The 18,236-nt window shown below is 43.3% G+C and overlaps 2 long non-coding RNA genes across 6 annotated transcripts; both read right to left on the reverse strand.

Annotated features, from left to right (window-relative positions):
• Positions 1–1,706: 1,706 nt before the first annotated feature.
• On the reverse strand, positions 1,707–11,757 carry LOC131402259 (uncharacterized). 5 transcript variants are annotated; one of them, XR_009218468.1, is made up of 8 exons: positions 11,594–11,757; positions 10,508–11,008; positions 9,133–9,236; positions 6,022–6,113; positions 3,506–3,541; positions 2,915–3,052; positions 1,860–1,981; positions 1,707–1,758 (listed from the first exon to the last, which is right to left on the reverse strand). It is a non-coding gene; the product is annotated as an uncharacterized LOC131402259 (long non-coding RNA). The 5 variants fall into 5 exon arrangements; XR_009218464.1 differs by having other exon boundaries at positions 10,502–11,008; XR_009218465.1 differs by lacking the exon at positions 2,915–3,052 and having other exon boundaries at positions 10,502–11,008.
• Positions 11,758–11,838: 81 nt separating this feature from the next.
• LOC131402258 (uncharacterized) lies at positions 11,839–13,549 on the reverse strand. The gene is made up of 3 exons (XR_009218463.1): positions 13,351–13,549; positions 12,598–12,669; positions 11,839–12,043 (listed from the first exon to the last, which is right to left on the reverse strand). It is a non-coding gene; the product is annotated as an uncharacterized LOC131402258 (long non-coding RNA).
• Between the last annotated feature and the right edge of the window lie 4,687 nt (positions 13,550–18,236).

Raw genomic sequence — 18,236 nt, forward strand, 5'->3', positions numbered from 1 at the left:
CCACAAGGGCTCAGGCGTGTGGCACGCCCAGGAAAGACTTGAGAACGTCTGAATCTCTCACCTCTAGTTGGAGCAGTGGCTTAATATCTGAAAACTGATTATGTAATACACCATATTAATAGAATAACGGCCAATACCACATAATCTCGACCATATACATAGAAAAGAATTTCACAAAATACAACGCCCTTCATGTCTAAAAAAGAAAATACTCAACAAATTAGGAATAGAAAAAACTTTCCCAACCTATAAATAGCTTCAATGAAAAACCCACAGCTAACACCATATTCAATGCTGAAAGACTGAAAATTTCCCCCTAAGACCAGGGACAAGGCCATGATGTCTTCCCTCATCTGATATGTTAATCACAGGTACTAGAGTTTCTAATGAGGGCAATTAGGCAAGAAAAAGGAATAAAAGAAACCCAGATTGGAACAGAAGAGGTAAAACTATTTGTTTTGCAGAGAAGAAGATATTGTATATAGAAAAACCTAAAAAATACAGCCCCCACACACACACAATATGTGAATCGTATCCCACCAGGTGTATAAAAAATTTAAATTGCCCCATGTGGTTAGCGGCTCCACTAGTGGAGAGTACAGTTAGACTGCTGATATTTGTTGAAAGTCTCCAGAAGTGGAGGAGGAGGATGATGCTGGAGGTTGGTGGCCCCAAATGTTAATGCTTTTCTCAACTCCCGAAAAACCTATGGAAGGAGATGGTAAGATTAGCTGATAGGGATGTGGGGGAGAATGGGCACCATGTCAGTGACTTCCAGATCAAGGATGTGTCACGGGAGCTCAGAGCCATCAGTCACCAGCTCAGCCAATGCTTCCAATCTCCTCAACCTACATCAAGTCGGTGACCAGGCAGGAGTGGAATATGTCTCACAGCTGGCTGCCTCTGTAGAGCTTGGTGACCTAGAACAAACGCGAGGGAGAGTGGGAGAGATGGAGGTCTCCTGGGGATGCGGGGGCCCACTGGAGCCAGTGAAAGATCACAGACTTTGGGGCAAGGGAGACCTGACTTCAAATCCTGGCTCTGCCCCTAACTCATTGTGTGACCTTAGACACAATACTCCCCTTTCTGAGCTTCAGTTTACCCACGTGAGAAATGGGGAAGGCAGCTAGGACATCACCTCTGGAAACTGAGAGAACCCAGACACGCAGGGAATGTGAAGGATTGAAACAACCATGTAACAGATGTAAGTCAGGCAGAGGAATGAGGGTGCCTTCAGGGCAAGGAGAGACGGGACAGGGGAGACCCCACCTGGTCCTGGGTGACCCTCAGCAGGGCGGTGTACTCCGAGGATGTGGGCTTCGGGTTGCTGTGGTTCCAGCTGATGCTGCGGTAATGCAGCTGGTATTCTCTCTGCATGCATAAACTCCAGGGTGCAGAGCCTGGAGCCACCGAGAGGAAGAGCAGACACGTGGAGACTCTCAGCTCCCAGCACAGAGGCATGGTGGCCCACGAGGTCACGGTGGTGGGTGCAGACAGCGTCCACACAGGTGGCTCCCCGATCCTTCACAGGCCTGGGGAGAGAGGTACATGGGGAATCTAGAGAGAGGTCCTGAAACCTCTGGGGTGGGGGCCAGAACAGGAAGGAGGAAATGGGAGGTCAGAGGGGAGACTGAGAGAGGGGTGGTAACAAAAGTAGTCATTAGGGGCAAATACTGAGGGGAGGGTCTCACCTGAGGGAGACCAGTCTGCAACTCAAGGAGAAGAGGCCCAGGCTGCTCTTCTTGAACAAGGATCCAGCTGGGGAGGAAGGAGGAGGAGGAGGAGCAGGAGGGACAGGGATTGGGGGAGGGGCTGGGTGGGATTTAACCCAACAGGAGCTGCTGGGACCAGGGTCTCACCAGGCTCTGCAGGACCCTCTCAGTGGAGTGGAACGTGGCTGAGCCATTGCTCCTGTCTGATGAATACTGGAGGGTGGAGATGGGGAAGGTGACTGTGAGGGTCTTCAGGTTGTGCCCCAAAGCTGCAAGACGAGAGGGAGAGCGATGGCCATCACTGAGAGCTGGCCTGAGACCAGACCAGAGTCCTGCACTCATTATCATCTATCGTCTTCTCTCTCAGGGGCACCACCACCCACCCGTGTGGTCACCCAAGTCAGAACCAGCATATCTGCTCAGCTCCTCCTCCTTCCCAGTAACACCAATTCCAGTTGCACACTGGTCCTCACATACACTCCCTCTCTCCATCCCTGTCCCAGCTCAGGTCTTAACTTCCTTCACCTGGACCAACACCCCAGCAGGCTCACTGGATGCTCTGTCTAAAGGATGTTCTACATGGACCACTAGAAGAATCTTTCTGAAATGAATACCTCACTAGGGCCACCACTGCTCTAGTATCACCCATGGCTCCCTATGGCCTTCAGTGTTTAGTTCAACCTTCTTGACCTGGCACTCAAGGCTCTACTCAATCTGGCTCCTGCTCACCTTTCAGTCTCATTTTATCCATGTACTGCGGGTTAAACTTTATGCTTCACGCAACCCAAATTCGTTTCAATTCTCCGCATATGGCATATTGTTTCTGGCGCAAGCCTTTGCTCACGGAATCCTCTCTGCCAGAAAAACTCTTCATCCTCTACCTGCCTGGGTCTCTCCTGCTCATTCTTAAAGACTCTATTCAGGTGCAACTTTCTCTAGCAAGCTCTTCCTCTGCAAATTATGCCACTGCCTCTTCCCGAAACCTCCCACACAGTGTTATATTGGTGTGTTAATTTCACGAGGCTAGGGGCTCTCTGAGGGCTGGCCTCAGACTGAATCATTGGTATAATCTTTGTGATCAGCACCATTTCCTCAAAACCAGAATCTCACACTGTGGCTGCCCAGCTCCTGGATCACAACTGGCTGGTGGAGGTGTGGGGCTGGAGAGCTTCTCTTGGGAAGGAAAAGGGGCCCCCAGACACCTGTGGTGGCTTCTGGTGGCACAGTTGATGATCAAGTATGCAGGGACGTGGTGGCCGGCTCGGGAGCTGTGGCGAGGGCTGTCTCAGGGAGGGACAGAGTGGGAGGAGCCCCCAGGCTCACCCGGGCTCCAGCAGTGGCTGTGCCAGGACCACCATTCACAGGTGAAGCATAAATGAGAGTGAGGGGAGGGGTGACTGTGTGAGTAGAGGGACGAGCAAGCCTGTGGATGAGAGGAGCCCAAGAGAGTGAGATAGGTGAACAAGAGAGACTGAACACAGAGGAGAGACACATGGACGGGCAGAACACTGGACAGACATACGGGATACCTGGAAAAGGAGGACCAAGGGCGGGGCTTTAGGAGAATTAAAGTGAAAACCACGTGGGGTCAGAATGTGGTGGAGAACACGTCTGTCACTAAGGCTTTCTCACCCTGGGCTGGAACTCTCCACCAGAACATGGGAGAGAGAGAAGGGATGAGTTAGGGCCCTTCCAGGTCCTTCTCTCACCAAGGACAGTGGGTGCAGGAGAACCACTGCTCCCCAACCCCAAATGGGGATGGAATCCAGGAGATGAGGGCCAGGAATACTGACTGGTAGTAGTCAGGGCCACAGCTCCATAGGTGTCAGCTGTGGAGAGAAGGTGAGAGGAGCTGAGCAAGAGTTGGGGTGAACATAAAGGATTAAGGGAGAGGGAGGATGTAGGGACCTTTGTGGGAAAGCTTAGGGAAAAGCAGAGGGGAAGAGTGGAGGGGTGTTCAGGGGGGAGGAAATGAGATGGAAGGTGGCTGGCCCCAGTCATCACCCCAGAAGACTGCACCCCGACCAGAAGGAGACAGAGATGGATCACAGCTCACTTTAGAGCAATGGAGGCAACACAGAACTATGATAGGGACAGAGAGCACGGCTGTAGCCCAGCCCCTCAACACTGACATAGAGGCTGTCCCCATCCAGAATGAAGGAGCCCAGGTGGGGGACGCCCTGGCTCTCATGGCTCAGCTCCCAGTAGAGTTGCTCTCTGTCCAGCCCAGGACCTGCGGGGGTCAGAGTGGAAGGTACAGACAATGTCCACCCCACTGGCTGCCCACCCTTCTCAAGCCTAAGGGAGGTAGAACATGGGGACATGGAATACTGAGCAGGGGTCCTTCTGAGGGTGGAAAGCGAGAGAGTGGAGGGGGAGGAGCCTGAGGGAGAGGCTGAAGGGGCTGCTCTGATGCCTGGAGGGGCTCTCCTCGGTGTCTCCCGTCTGAGACAACCCCCTCACAAGTAAGGCCTGACTTCCTTTAAGATGTGGAGGGAGGCCTGTGAGTGGCTAAGTGGGGTGAACACACAGACCTGGGTGAGGGGGCGCCTGCAGGTCTGCACGGACAGCAGCGAGGAGCACAGTCAGTGCCCTGTGCCATCTGACACATCCAGGCAAGAAAGTACCGTTACCTTCTCGCGGTTCTACACTCCAAGGTCTTCTCTTTCTACTTCTTTCCTACTCCACAGCCATCACCCAGGCCTAGGGAACAATCACCTTATTCGTAACCTTCTTCCCAACACCTCCTATCTGCCTCTTAAGTCTACATTCTTAACCATGAAGTCCATTTTAACCCACATGCTTAGACCAAACGCCAATCACATCACCCATCTGCTCGCACCTCTCCAGTGTCTTCCCACTGGTCTTAGAACAGAGTCCAAAGTCACGCCTGACCTGGTCCAGCCTGTTCCCCTCGCTGGTCTGGCTCACACCCCTCCCCCTGTGTTGACTCGGCTCAGCCATCCCTCTTTCAGGTCATGGACACACCAGGCTCTCTGCTTCAGGGGTGTCCTCATGCGGGTCCCTCTGCCTGAAACGCTCTCTTGAACACACTCCCACACCCTCACTCCAGTCTAACCCTCCAACCACCTAAATCCAGTCCCAACTCCAGCTCTCAAGCTAAATATCAGTCCTTCTCAAGAGGGCTTCCCTGCCCCCTCCGGTTTAGTCTCCTTGTGCCAAACTCCCACATCACTCTCATCATTAACTGTCTAAAATCCAAATTCCCTAACAGAATATAAATCCCATGGAGGTGGGACAAGGTCTGTTTGGTTCTCCAGGTCCCCACGCATCTGGCCCAGGGCCTGGCTCATCAGATGAGGAACCATCCTGGTTTGAACGCTAAATGTCCTGTGTCCTGGAAAACCCCTCTGTTCTGAATAAATGAGGATGGTGGGTCACCATAAATTGTGCACTCAAAGAATATCTACTGCATGACAAGCACACATTCCCTCAAGAACGTCCCAGGAATGCTAGAATGAAAAAGGCACACAGACATACACACACAATTAGGAGAGGCCAACAATTATACATAAAATTACTTAACAAGATTGTCTTCAACGTGAATCACCAGACTGTTATTTCAGAAAGGATTCAAGAAGCAAAGTTAATTCCCTTTAGAATGTGAGGTGGAGAGGACAATCTTCTTGGAGACTAGTGCCCTACCCTTCTATCTAAAAGGTGTTGCTTAATATTCCTCCAAATGATTTGAAATCTCATAAACAACAATATGCTGAAAATAAATCCGGCTGCTGGTCAATTTAACTTTACATTTCTGTTACTAACATAAAGAAGTTCAAATCATATTTTTCTCCAGGTGTCTGTAAGATTTTGAATCTTTGTGGAGCATTTATAAGTCTTTAGAAGTCAAATTGAATAGGCCTGAGGAATGTTGCTGAGCATCCCTGCTAATATTTAATGAGATGTCTTGTAATACTACATATACACGTAAAACATTTATATATTTATATTTATAGATGAAATCCTGACTTTTGAGAATTCGGAATGCAGGTAAGTCTATATTTCTTTACTGTTACACATATTTACACTTATTTACATATATTTGTTTAATGTGTTCTTCTTTGCAAATAAGTGTATTTTCTGAATTATTTACACACACAGAGCCTCACACACCTTACCATCTTTCCCTTGAATATAATCCATCAAACATAAATAATTTTTCTCATGATACCCTCACTCTCAGTGAGTCCTTGTGCTGACAACCTGAGCCCAGGAAAGCCCACTGGCAGGTCTTCTGCACAGCGGAGGCTGCTGGAACCTGTTGGTACCAGGTCCACAGGGTACTCACCTGGTCACACAGAAATCCACGGATCAGCGAGGACAGGTGGACCCTGAGCCTGGTTTCAACTCAAACTTGAGCCCCACAGACACTTTTCTTTTCTAACGGAAAAAAAAAGCAAAGACTGCTTTTGAGGCCTTTTACAGGGAGTAATACAGGTGATGGAAGGAAAGCCCACCCCACTTACTTTTCTTTTTCGTATTTACTGATTTAACTGTAACTATTGGTTGAGACTGGATTTTCCCGATTCCTGTCCAGCCACCTGCTCCCCAAGATGGGAGAAGCAGCTCCATGCTGTGTGCACTTGACTCGCTCAACTCACTTTGGTGACTCCGGACCCTTTAAACAAGCTTGTCATTTATGGCCCCTGTAAGTGGCTCGCTGACTGGGAAACAATTCCCACACTTCATTCAGGGCTCGGGAGGTTTTCAGGCCCTGGAGCAGGTCTCCCAACCTCCGCACCATTGACATCTGGGGCCGGATGATTCTCTGTCGGGCCGTCCTGGGCCCTGGAGGACGCTGAGCAGCATCCCTGCCTCCCCCCCTAGATGCCAGGAGCGCCCACATTAGTAACAACCCAAACACCGCCTCCAGACGCGGATAAGCCCCCTGGGGACAAAATCACACGGAGGACGGTGACGGGGACTCTGAGGAGGGGCCGGCGGCGCCCGGAGCCGGGAGGAACAGCAGCCTCGGGCGCCCTGACGAACAGCCCGGGGAAACCGGGGCTCCGGGGGGACGGGGGGACGCCGGGCCGTGACGGGGCTGCCCGCGGCCCAGGCCCCTCCCTCGACCGCGACCGGAGCCGGGACCGCCCGCTGCTCACCGCGCCTCGCCCCTTGGGCCGAAGGTCCACGGGAATCCCGTCCGCGCCGAGAAGACTGGACACACCGCGCAGACCTCCCGCTCCATCCACGGCGCCGCCCGCGCTTCCGCTTCCGGTCTCGGGCGGGCGTTCGGGGAGGACGGACGTTTGGGGGCTCCGGGTTGAGGCGGCGGGTGGGGCGGGGCCGCGCACCCCAGCCTCGGGGGAGGTCTCCCGTGTCTAGAGTGAGTGCGAAGCTGGGACGCGGGCTGGGTCAGCACCAGGGACAGGGACGGAATCTAGGGGCGGGAACCAGGTCTAGGGGCGGGCTGTGGGCGGGGACAAGGGTGTGAGTGACACCAGGCCGGGGGGTGGGGGGGACAAGGGTGCGGGCGGGGCAATGAGCCGGGACCAGGCTGCGGGCGGAACCAGACCAGGAGGTTGTCCGCGGAGACCAGTTCCAGGGGCGGGAAGAGGCGGGGGTGGGGCTGGAATAAGTCAGGCCGACTTCACAGTGGGAGGAAATCAGCTCCAGGGGCGGGGCTGGAGGCGATGCTTTCCGTGCACCCCTAGACTGTACAGGTAGCTGGATGTTGAATAGCTTTTCTTCATTCCTTTCCCTAAACCTGGAGTCATTCTATCATGGCCTTTTTTTTAATTCTTTCACTATTTTTTTGTAAAAAGTGATATCTATGACATCATTCATCAAGTAAATAACAAATGGAATGAAACCTATTTCCTTCTCCATCTTTATAATGCAACAATTGTGCTTTTATTTTTTCTGGCACAAAGAATCATCGTAGTAAATTACTCTGGTCTTTTTTATGGAATATAATAAATATTTTTTAAAAGACACTTTTAGATTTTTTTCTTTTTAATTTATGGCCAGATGCATTCTAACAACAAACATAATTTGTAAACATGCTCTCTCCTCCAGCCCATTATTATTTCTGTAATATGTTATTTCATGAATTATCTTACTGGACAGAACATTTAGCAATGTAGAGACAACTTTGGTAATAAGTATATATGAATTGTTTGCTGTTTTGTTTGGTAAGACTGGAATATTGTACTTTAAATATGATGGGATTTTTTTTCATTATTTACCTATTCCATCATCATCCATGATCAGTCTTTTATCATCTCATTCCAGTCATATTAGTCATATTCTGAATGTCTGAATATGCCACATGAAAACATTTTTAAAAAACTTTATTGAGGTATGACTGACATACAAAAAGCTGTACATATTTAATGTATACAACTTAATGTGTTCGGAGATAATATACACCCGTGAAACCATCACTACTCAAGTCCCTAACCTATTCATCACCCCCAAATGTTTCCTCCTGTCCTCTTTAATTTTTTTATTTAACTTCCTTTTTTAAAATACTTTTTTTCTTTTGAGGTAGGAATACTTAACATAAATCTACCCTCCTAGTAAATTTTTAAGTCTACAGTACAGTATTGTGAACTATCGGCCCATGTTGGATGGTAGGTCTCCAGAACTTATTAATCTTGCATAACTTTTGTTGCTCAAACATCTATTGCCAAGAGGCCCTCTTCATCTTTAACTGAAAAATCCCCCCATATTTTTAAAAGCTCAACTCAAACATAAGCTTTCCATGAAGAATTATCTGATTTATCCAAGTAACACTATCTACTCTTGTTGACTCTGCTAACCTCTAACTACCTTTATTTTGGCACTTTTCAAATTGCCCTGCTATTCTTTTTCACATGTACCTCACTATGATTTCTTGGAAAGCAGAGCCTTTATCTTATCAAGTTTGCATGCTCAGTTCATTGTTTATGTCTTCTACTAGAGTAATAATAATATAATATGTCCATTCATTTATTGAATCTTTAGTTCTGGTTTTTGCACACCTACTATGTGTAAGGCATAGTGCTCGCCACCTTGGGTGTAAAGATATGAATAGGAGGCATGTGCTAAAGACACCCACGCTTACTTCCATCGTAATTCCATGTGTGTTATTCTGTGATCAAGATGAGTATACGGTGCTACGGAATCTCTAAGTGTTTGCCTAACACATCATGTGGTTTAAGGGTTGTATTCCCTTGAGAAGAGCTGCTTCAGCAGAACCTAACAATGTGAGTATAAGGAAGCCAGATCAAGGTAACTCCCAACATGGAAACGATGTATTGATTTCCTAAATGAATGTATTGAATGAGTGAATGAAATAATAGAAAATAATGAAGAAATGTGATGCTATTGGTTACTCTCAGATCCTTTACATTTTATTTGGAGACAAAGAAGAGGTGAGAGAAAGTGATTGTGTAATTTTGCCAGTTCATACCTGTCTGATTACATATTTCTCTCTCTGGGCACAATACACAGACAAAGCAGCAGGTAGCTCTCTCTTCCTGAGGGATGTTCCTGAATCCTGGCTGACAGAACGTCCTACACCCAGAGTGGGGAGTTTGAAAGAAGAGAATTATTGATGATACTGAACAATACTATATAATTGGATAATATTTTTTTATTTAATAATATTGAATAATTGATAATATTGTTTAAATTACCTCAAAACTTATCTTAGAGATCACCTATAAGATTTGACATGATTGATGCACCCAGAGAAAGCAAAATAAAATCAAGGTCAATCTGCAGAAAAGAGTTCCCAACACGAAAATACGTACTGATTTAAAAAATTTTCCATCTCAATGACTAGGACACTTGTTTGTTTTATGGAATGGGGCATCTGGCAATAACAAATGTGATTCTGAATATGGTATTCCAGGATTACTTTTTTGAACTATAAGCAGATTTTACCTTAATAAAAAATAATATTTTAATTCATACAATGCATTTATATGAGAATTGTTTGATTAGTACAAATTGTAATTATTGAATTTATTTAGTAATGTATTTAATGTCAGGTAGATTATACACCAAAGACACAGGGACAGGCTTGAATGATATAATATAGCATCTTGAGGGATGGCTTACAAGACTGAGTTCTAAAGGGAAATCTGAAGAAGAGGAAGAATGCAGTTCCTTGGGAGCCAAAAGAATCTTTTTTTCTGATGGTGAATTTTTCTACAAGAATGTATAAAGTTGGGATGAAGAGATGGAAATATAAGGAAAATTAATAAAATATTGAAATATTAAAAAAACCCCTCAATGTCAATTCTTTTGATTTTCGTTAAAGAGAATAAAATTTGTTTTCTGGAAGAAAAGCGTATGGCAAAAGACAATTTGAATTGTATCTTTAAATCATCAAAAGTCTAGGTCATCAGCATCTGTTATATCTTCAGGGCACAATGCATGCAGAGCAATAAATTTGCAAGCACGTGAGATTGACACTTTTTCAGCTTAAATGGGAATTCAATCAATTTTTTATCAGCTCATCCTATTAAATTGGTAGCCTCACTGTCCTGCTGTAATGTATAAAGCATTTCAAAATTCCGGAATATCTCTTTAATTACAAGTGTCCTTTCAATATCTCTTGGACAGTAAGAAAAATTATATCAACAAATGAGAATTTTGTTATGAGTTAAATGATTTCACCATTATTTTCATATATGCTCTCTATCTTGTGATGTAGATGATTAATCCAAGATTGACTTGTCTGCAACCTTTTTGAATCGCATGGCCCAGTCTATCAGCTCCTCATGTATGATGAAACCTTGACCACGTGGTTCCTGGGGAACAAACTCCCTTACTTTCACCTGAAGTCCAAGACCTTTAGGAAAATCATATAGTTCAGAATTACATGCTGTGACACAGAGTTTCTTTTCTCATCCAGTGACACGTGAGCTCCAGTGCTTTTTTTAAATTGGGTGTTTCTTAGGAATGGGTGGAGCTAAAAGGGAGACATAATTGGGAAATGAAATGAGCATGGAAATTGAAGGCAGAAAACCCAGATTCGAACTGGTGGGGATACTGAGTTGCCCAGCAATTAGATTTTTTCCCCTCTATATTAGTCATCCTCTGAATAAGTTCAATTTGGGGAGTGTTTACTATTCTGCACGCTTAAGGAAGCAGGCATTCTTGTCTGCCCTCAGAGAGCACATGGTGAGGTTTAAACCATTCCTGAAGATTCCACGTCCAGGGAGTGCTGTGGGGCTAAACCTGAGCTGCACCTTGAGCAATGAGGTTTGCTTTAGGGGTGCTAGGGAGTTTCCTCGAGCTCAAGAAGAGACAAAGAAAGACAGCCTGCTTCTTCCTACCTTTGAACAAAATATTTTATTAAATGAGAGAGAAGAGATGAAAGCTCCTAGTACAGAATCTTCACGCATTAATTGATATAATTTCTATATAAATGTACAACTGATATTTGTATAATACATAACTATATATATGGTTGTATATATACATGAACAAATATATATTCACAACAAATGTGTGTATTTAGATCTAACATGACATTCACTTCCTCATACCTGAAAGCAAGAGTTTCATGACACATTATTCATAGGTTTTGGATTTATAAAAGTCTAGGTTCATGTACAAATTCATCTAAATAGAATTGATAAGGACTTGGGGAATTAAAATATATTTCATAGTATTGGGGTTCTGATCTGTAAAAAGGGGATCAAACTCCTTGCTTCCAAAAGTCATTTTAAATTTCAATGGGGAAATATTTATTTAGCTATCAGTAGCCTTTCTAGAAAAATGCAGGAAATTCAAATAAATTGTCCTTTCCCCTGAAGCATTTAAGATATCAAGGGATAGGGCCAGAACTAGATTTTGGAAATCCCTGAATTTTTTAATTCCCTGGGATGAATTGTCATTGTTTTCTCTTGAACACTTACCTCTCACAGTGAAAGTTTTTAATCAATTATTTCTAGTTAAAAGAGTTGACACTGTTGCTAATTAGACCCTACAATCATTAGAGGTTTACTTGCAACCTGTAAGAAAGAACAGTAATTCATTATGCACAAGTCACTGCTGATCTGTGACAATGTGACAATCACAATTCGATATCCAAATAAAATAACTCTCGGATCCTAAAAGAACAATAATGAGAATCCTATTTAAGGGAGAATTTTACCTGCTAAGGGAAAAACATGAGCTGGCCTGCATCCATTATGGACCCCTGTTCTGCTTTTATAAAAAGTATTTCATGGAGGGCTCAGGCCACCACATCCACAGCATCATAGATGTAGTAGCTGGATCCAGACAGAGTCGTGTCTAATGTTTCCTTTGGCAGAGACTCCAGGGAGGCATTGAATGGACACTCCAAAAATTTCCACATTCAGTTCCTGCAAATGAGCAGTTGAAATGTTTAAGGCATCATTTGGTAAAGAAAAAGTCTTCTTGGTATTTAGAGGGGCTAACTGTCCATAGAGAGTGTTTAAATCCAGATATCTCAAAGTTCTGGTGTGCAAAGGAAAGACTCCCATGGTAGGTATCGAAAAAGTGGTGACGTGGAATAAAAGAAGCATCCCACTGTGGTGTAGTGATCCACACCTTCTGAGTGGTTAAATAATGGTTTCCTGCAATGCTCACATTTATTAATCTACTTGTGTCACCATAAATGATAAACACGTTGGCTGATGAGTCTGTGCTTCTGGCTATGCATGTCCAATCTTTTGAAGTGTACGTCCTCTTGCTCACAGGTATCTTAGTCACAGGCAGGCACCGTTCATAGTCATCTCTCTTCTAAGTTCCCAGAGGAACTGCTCACCTTTTTTATCAACTGATACTAAGATGCCTACCCAGGTCCAGCCAAAATGTGTCAACAATGAGACCATTCTGAAGACTAGAGATGTGTCCTTGTGAGCTATCTGATAGAGAGAGGAAAACTAGTCCTTACCTTTCAGTACAGGATCAAAATCTCCATAGGTTGTCTGAATCAAAAGAGAAAAAGTGTTCCATATTGAGTTCTCTGGAAGAAAAATCAACAGAATTTCAACAAAATTCATATGATCAGTTAGCTAAACTTACATTCTTGGTGCTAACACTGTGAGTATGAAGCAATATTATCTGATGGTAGAAGTGATTGAGGGGAAGCTTGGCTTTGAAGCCAGACTGCCTGGGTTCAAATCCTGACTCTAATGTGACTAGCTTAACGCACTTGAGAAGGTTAAATAACCTCTATCCATCTTAGTTTCTATATCTCTAAAAATTCCCATAATAACGTTACCTATTCATTGTCTTATATTAGGATTAAATTTGTGACTATTTGTAAAGCATTTGAAGAGTGTAAAGTGGTTTTAAGTACATGTTTACATATAAAATTTTATTAACTATTCGATAAATAACTAGGGTATGATTATTTCAGAATATCTAGCTTCCACTCCTTTGAGAGAATTTGGGCAACCACACTTCCAGAAGCTCCTGTGGTCTGCTTTAGACAGTGATGCTAGCCTCTGGCTACTTCATCCCTCTCTCAGATTCACACACCAAAATAATGAATCCACCATTTCAAGAACTATCTGTGGTAGGTTTTTTCCTATTAGGGAGACATGCAAAACCACTTTCTTCTTTTCCACATGAGTGGCCACAGAATTTCACCAAGGAGGAAAACGTCAGTCCCTCCAGATCCATCCCTCCACCATGCTCATACCTGTGGTATTTTGTAGAGCTCCAACAGTGTCCCAATGTGGGCAGAGAATGCTGGTGTGGTTCCTGCAGTGACAGCCACATTCTTGTTCTGTGCCTGGCAGGTGTAATTAGGGATCATCTGACCCCATCCCGATAACCACCTCAGGGTGCTCACCAAGGTGCTGACATCACTGTGGAAGGAATTGTAGACATGGAAACCCAGAGACAGGTTGGGCAGCCGCTGGGGGCTCCTGTTGATCTCCTCGATGGCAAAAACAAAGACCAGGACATAACGATAGTTTTTGAAGTTCAACCTGTACCAAGGCCATAGTATTAAAAATAAAGATCAAGTCATGCACTTCAGGCATAACTCAAGTGGGGAAAAAAAAGAGTAAAGGGTGGCATTTTGACTTAAGCAAATTGTTCATTCCAGAGCAATGGCTGTCTCTTCATGACTTTGGAACCTGGAGCACACGCACAAGATGTTCCCAAAGCCTTGGAAGATCAAGCCCTACAACTCTGGACTCAAAAGAGATAGATCAATATCCTAAAATGAATTAGTGGAAAGAAGAGGCACAAAGGATGCTTAAGGGGAAAGAATCCATTTGCATATTTGTTTACAAGTCAAACACTATTTCACACAGTGGCACCAACATGAGGTTGGTCATGGGCATGTGCAGGTATAGTGAGATGAAGCAAAAGTTTATAATCCATTAAAGAAACTAGGTAGGACAGGGAAGTGCATAAGAAAAACTTGAAGGAAGGGCAAGTCGAATATAGAATGGTATCATCAAAACTTTTGCAATATACCTTTCTAAAACTGCCTGCCTCACAGACTTAGGAAACACATACTACCAGAAGCAGGGAAATTGCACCATAATAAATAAGGAGATAGTCTTAGGGAGAAAATAAAGAGGAAGAAGCAATTTATGACTCTATGTTTTTCTAAAAGAGTAAAAACAATTCAGAGTCCGAGGAGCAGTGTAAACTTGCAGCTTTTCATCTATTTCTTTACAGATTAGAAAACCATTATAAGCAGTGAGCTTTACAGCTTATCTTTGGGTTGATTCCTCTCTTACACATCTAAGTTCAGTCCAACGTTAATTTTCAAACAATTTAATTGACGAGGTACAACATGCAATTCCAGAAGATTGCACAGCAGAACATAGGCTTTTGGTGCTCTAACATTAAAATATTATTTTCATTGGTGAATACAGCTTTAAAAACCAAAATGTTGGGATGCTGTAATTCTGAGTCACACAGAAACACTCAGATTGGATTACAAATAAGACTTGTATTCATTTCCTATTGCTACTCTGAGAAACTACCACAGATTTAGAGGCCTAAAATAACACAAAATTTATTATCTTATACTTTGGGAGGAGAGAAATCTAAAATGAGTCTCACTGGCTCAAATAAAGGTGTCAGCAGGAATGCATTCCTTCTGGAGGCTCTAGAGAAGAGTCCATTTCCTTGCATTTTCTAGCTTCTAGAGGCTGCTCACATTCCTAGGTAACAGCCTCATATCACTTCAATCTCTGTTTCCATTGTCATAACTCCTTCTCTGACTCTGACTTTCTTGACTTATTCTTTCACTTGTAAGGACCTTTGTGATTATATTGGACCCATCCAGATAATTCAGGATTATCTCCTCATCTCAAGATCCTTGACTTCTTCACACTTGCAAAGTCTCCTTTCTATGTGAGGTAACATATTCACAGATTCGAAGGATTAGGAATTGGTCACCTTTGGGGGCACATTTCACCTACCACAGGACCCAACTACATGCTTTCCAATACTTGAAGCAAAACACAGAAGAGGTTAAAATAGGTAGAAATGATATTCCATTTAAATATGAACCAAAAGAAAGCATGGGTATCCTTGTTAATATCTGATACAATCCAAGTTGAAAGCCAAAAGCATGTGAAATATCAAAGGTGGTGACCATATGTCATATGTGACATATGTGGTGACCATATGTGGTGAAAGGAAGAGAAGATCGAGTACTAACAGTCATTATATATATCACCCCAAAGTGAAAAAAAGCTATTATTTATAGACCCATGTGCATAAGTACATATATGAACAACCAGATTTGGAGATTTAACATATCCTCTTAGAAATGGTCAAATTAAAGACAAAAAAAATATGCAAAGTTATGGAAGACTTAAGCTTAACAGATATTTACATATAAATGTAAATAACGCTGGTATATTATGAACCCCAAAGAATATACATACATTTGACCAGACACTGGGCCATCAAGTAAGCCTTTGAACATTGAAATTATACACAATGCATTCTCTGACCACAGTATCATTAGGCTAGCAATTAATAAAAAGATCTAGAAAATTCCATTTTATATATATATATGTATATATATGTTAAACACTTGATCTTTGATCCAGTACTAGGGATCAAATGTACAACACGACTATAGTTAACACCGCTGTATGATACATATGAATGTTAAGATACTAAATCCTGAGTTCTCATCAAGATGAAAAAAATATTCTTTTCTTTTTTCGCTTTTTCTGTTTTATTATATTTATATGAGATGATAGATGCTAACTAAATTTATTGTGGTAATCATTTTACCAAATATATAAGTCAAACCATTATGCAGTACACCTTAAATTTATACAGTGGTGAACGTCAATAATATCTCAATAAAACTGGAAAAAAACACATCTTTTTCAGAGAATACACCAAATTATTTTAGACCATAAAGGATACTGAGTAAATGCATTTTGAAGAAAAATAAATATCATCTCAATAAATAGTTCATTTTTGAATAATCTATACATTATGATGAGACTTTCTCTTAGTACTAACTTCTAGCCAAGGTATGGTTTGCCCAAAGATTCCCTCCCCTCCCACAATATGGGTCAGGAGCAGGATGGCTTGTGGATCACTGCAGTAGGATCTTGGTGTTTTTTTCCCTACAATTTGCATCCTTTAGGCTTTCAGAAAATAATCACTAATGGAGATTATTCCAAGGCAGGGGAAAATAAAAGATGCTTATTTCTGTCTTCTGTTTGGAAGGAAAATATTCCAGAAGGGAAAAAGAAAGGAAGCCACAAATAATTATTGAAGGAAAAGAAAGGAGCTGATGATTCATAGTTTACGGGAGAATCTCAACACAGCTTTTATATTCAACTTTCATAACTGTCAGAGGGATTCACACACACACACAGGAACTTACACGTAAAATGTGACATCTTTGCTTGGACGAGTCACAAAGAAATTTCCATTGCATTTCTGAATCCTGGGTCAATGTATAGAAGGGGGAAATCCCACTGACCACCAAGTCACCTTCCTTGTAGACACTGGGCCTTATGTAATCAAAGCCGCTCGAATAACTCATCAGGCACATGGAATGTGGACATTTCCCAAGGAGAGGCAGAAGAAGCAGAAAGAACATCTCAGCTGACTCAACAGTTTGAGGCAAGGCCTCTAGTCAGTGGTGACTGAGGGAGCAGAGATGGAAAGAGACCTGCAGTGCAGCCTTCTGCAGGGAAATTTTACTCCTGTGCATGGTACACGTGTCTAAAAGTGCTCTGCCATTCAAGACCATGGAAAGAAAATTTGTTATTAATCAGAACTAGGGCATTTCCAAGAGCAATATATACTGGCTCAGATCTTCCCTCAATGTCACTGTGGGTCAGAGTTGCTTCCGGTGTCCTCTTCCTGTCACTCCCCCAGTCCAGGCCTAACTGCTCACTGCTCTCAGTAAGGAGCTCTGGGGTCCTCCCTGCCCTGGGGCTCTGCACCTGGCACGCTGTGCCCTGGTAAATACAAAGGTGAAAAATACGTTTGGGCAACATCTTCCACTGAAGGTGGCAGAGATGTCATCAGGGATGGGGGTCAGCAAGGCTCTGGGAACTACCCCATCCCGAGATTGGATTTTTTCTTTCCCAGGCAAACATTCTGTTTCTTGCAATTGACTGAGTGGTGTTGCATCCATCAAAACACAACATCAGAAAGGGCTGGTATTGCAATCGGCAAAACCAGCCCAGCATGATTCCTGTGATACCCAAGGATGAGGTCATTGACCATGCCTTGGGTAAGCCTCAATGGTACTTACAGTCTATATCGCCAACCTCACCCTTAGGTCTATTTGACCAATGTCTGAAGAACTGGTCTCATGCACAGTTCAGGAAATGGATATCCATTATCCAGTTCATATCAGTTTCCCACGAAATGAAGTCTAAATTCACATATATTTACACCTAACCTCTTCCTTAGACCTATGTGCTGTGCTAGGACTCCAGCACTTAGTTACTACATGTTCCAGTACATTCCATTTAAAGTCTGTCTCTCCTAAACCCAAAGTCTCTCTCAACAACTCTTTTGCCATTTCTCTGCTAATCTTCAAGGCAAACATTTGCAAGGGTTGTTAGTATTCAAATATTCCTCTTCCTCAATTCCCATTCTTTTCAACCCACTTCAATCAGGTCTGTCCATGTATGTCACTCAATCTGTTCTCGTCAAGAACATCAGCAGCTTCTACGAGGCCCAATCCAGTGGTCATTTTTTACTTTTTTTTTTACTTCACCACGCAGCATCATTTGACCCGGCTGACTGCTCTAGCCTTAGGACACTACTTTCTCATGAACTCAAGCTAATTTTGTTTTTGAATATAGTATTACATTCAGATTATTTTCTCAAACTTATCTAGTGATAGAGGTGTACTGAAGTCTTCTACTACGGTTATAGAGAAACAGATTCTTATTTGTTATTCTGTCATTTTTTCGTTATATATTTGGGTGTAATGTAAATAAGTATATACAGGATTAGGTCTTTTCTTGTGAATTGTTCCTTTTCATGAAGGGGTCTTATTTTTTCATAGCGAAGTATCTCACTACATTAATAAATGATCAAACATTTCTTCTGATAGACCAGGCA

The sequence above is a fragment of the Diceros bicornis genome (assembly GCF_020826845.1).
Source record: "Diceros bicornis minor isolate mBicDic1 chromosome 35 unlocalized genomic scaffold, mDicBic1.mat.cur SUPER_35_unloc_1, whole genome shotgun sequence".
NCBI lineage: Eukaryota > Metazoa > Chordata > Mammalia > Perissodactyla > Rhinocerotidae > Diceros > Diceros bicornis.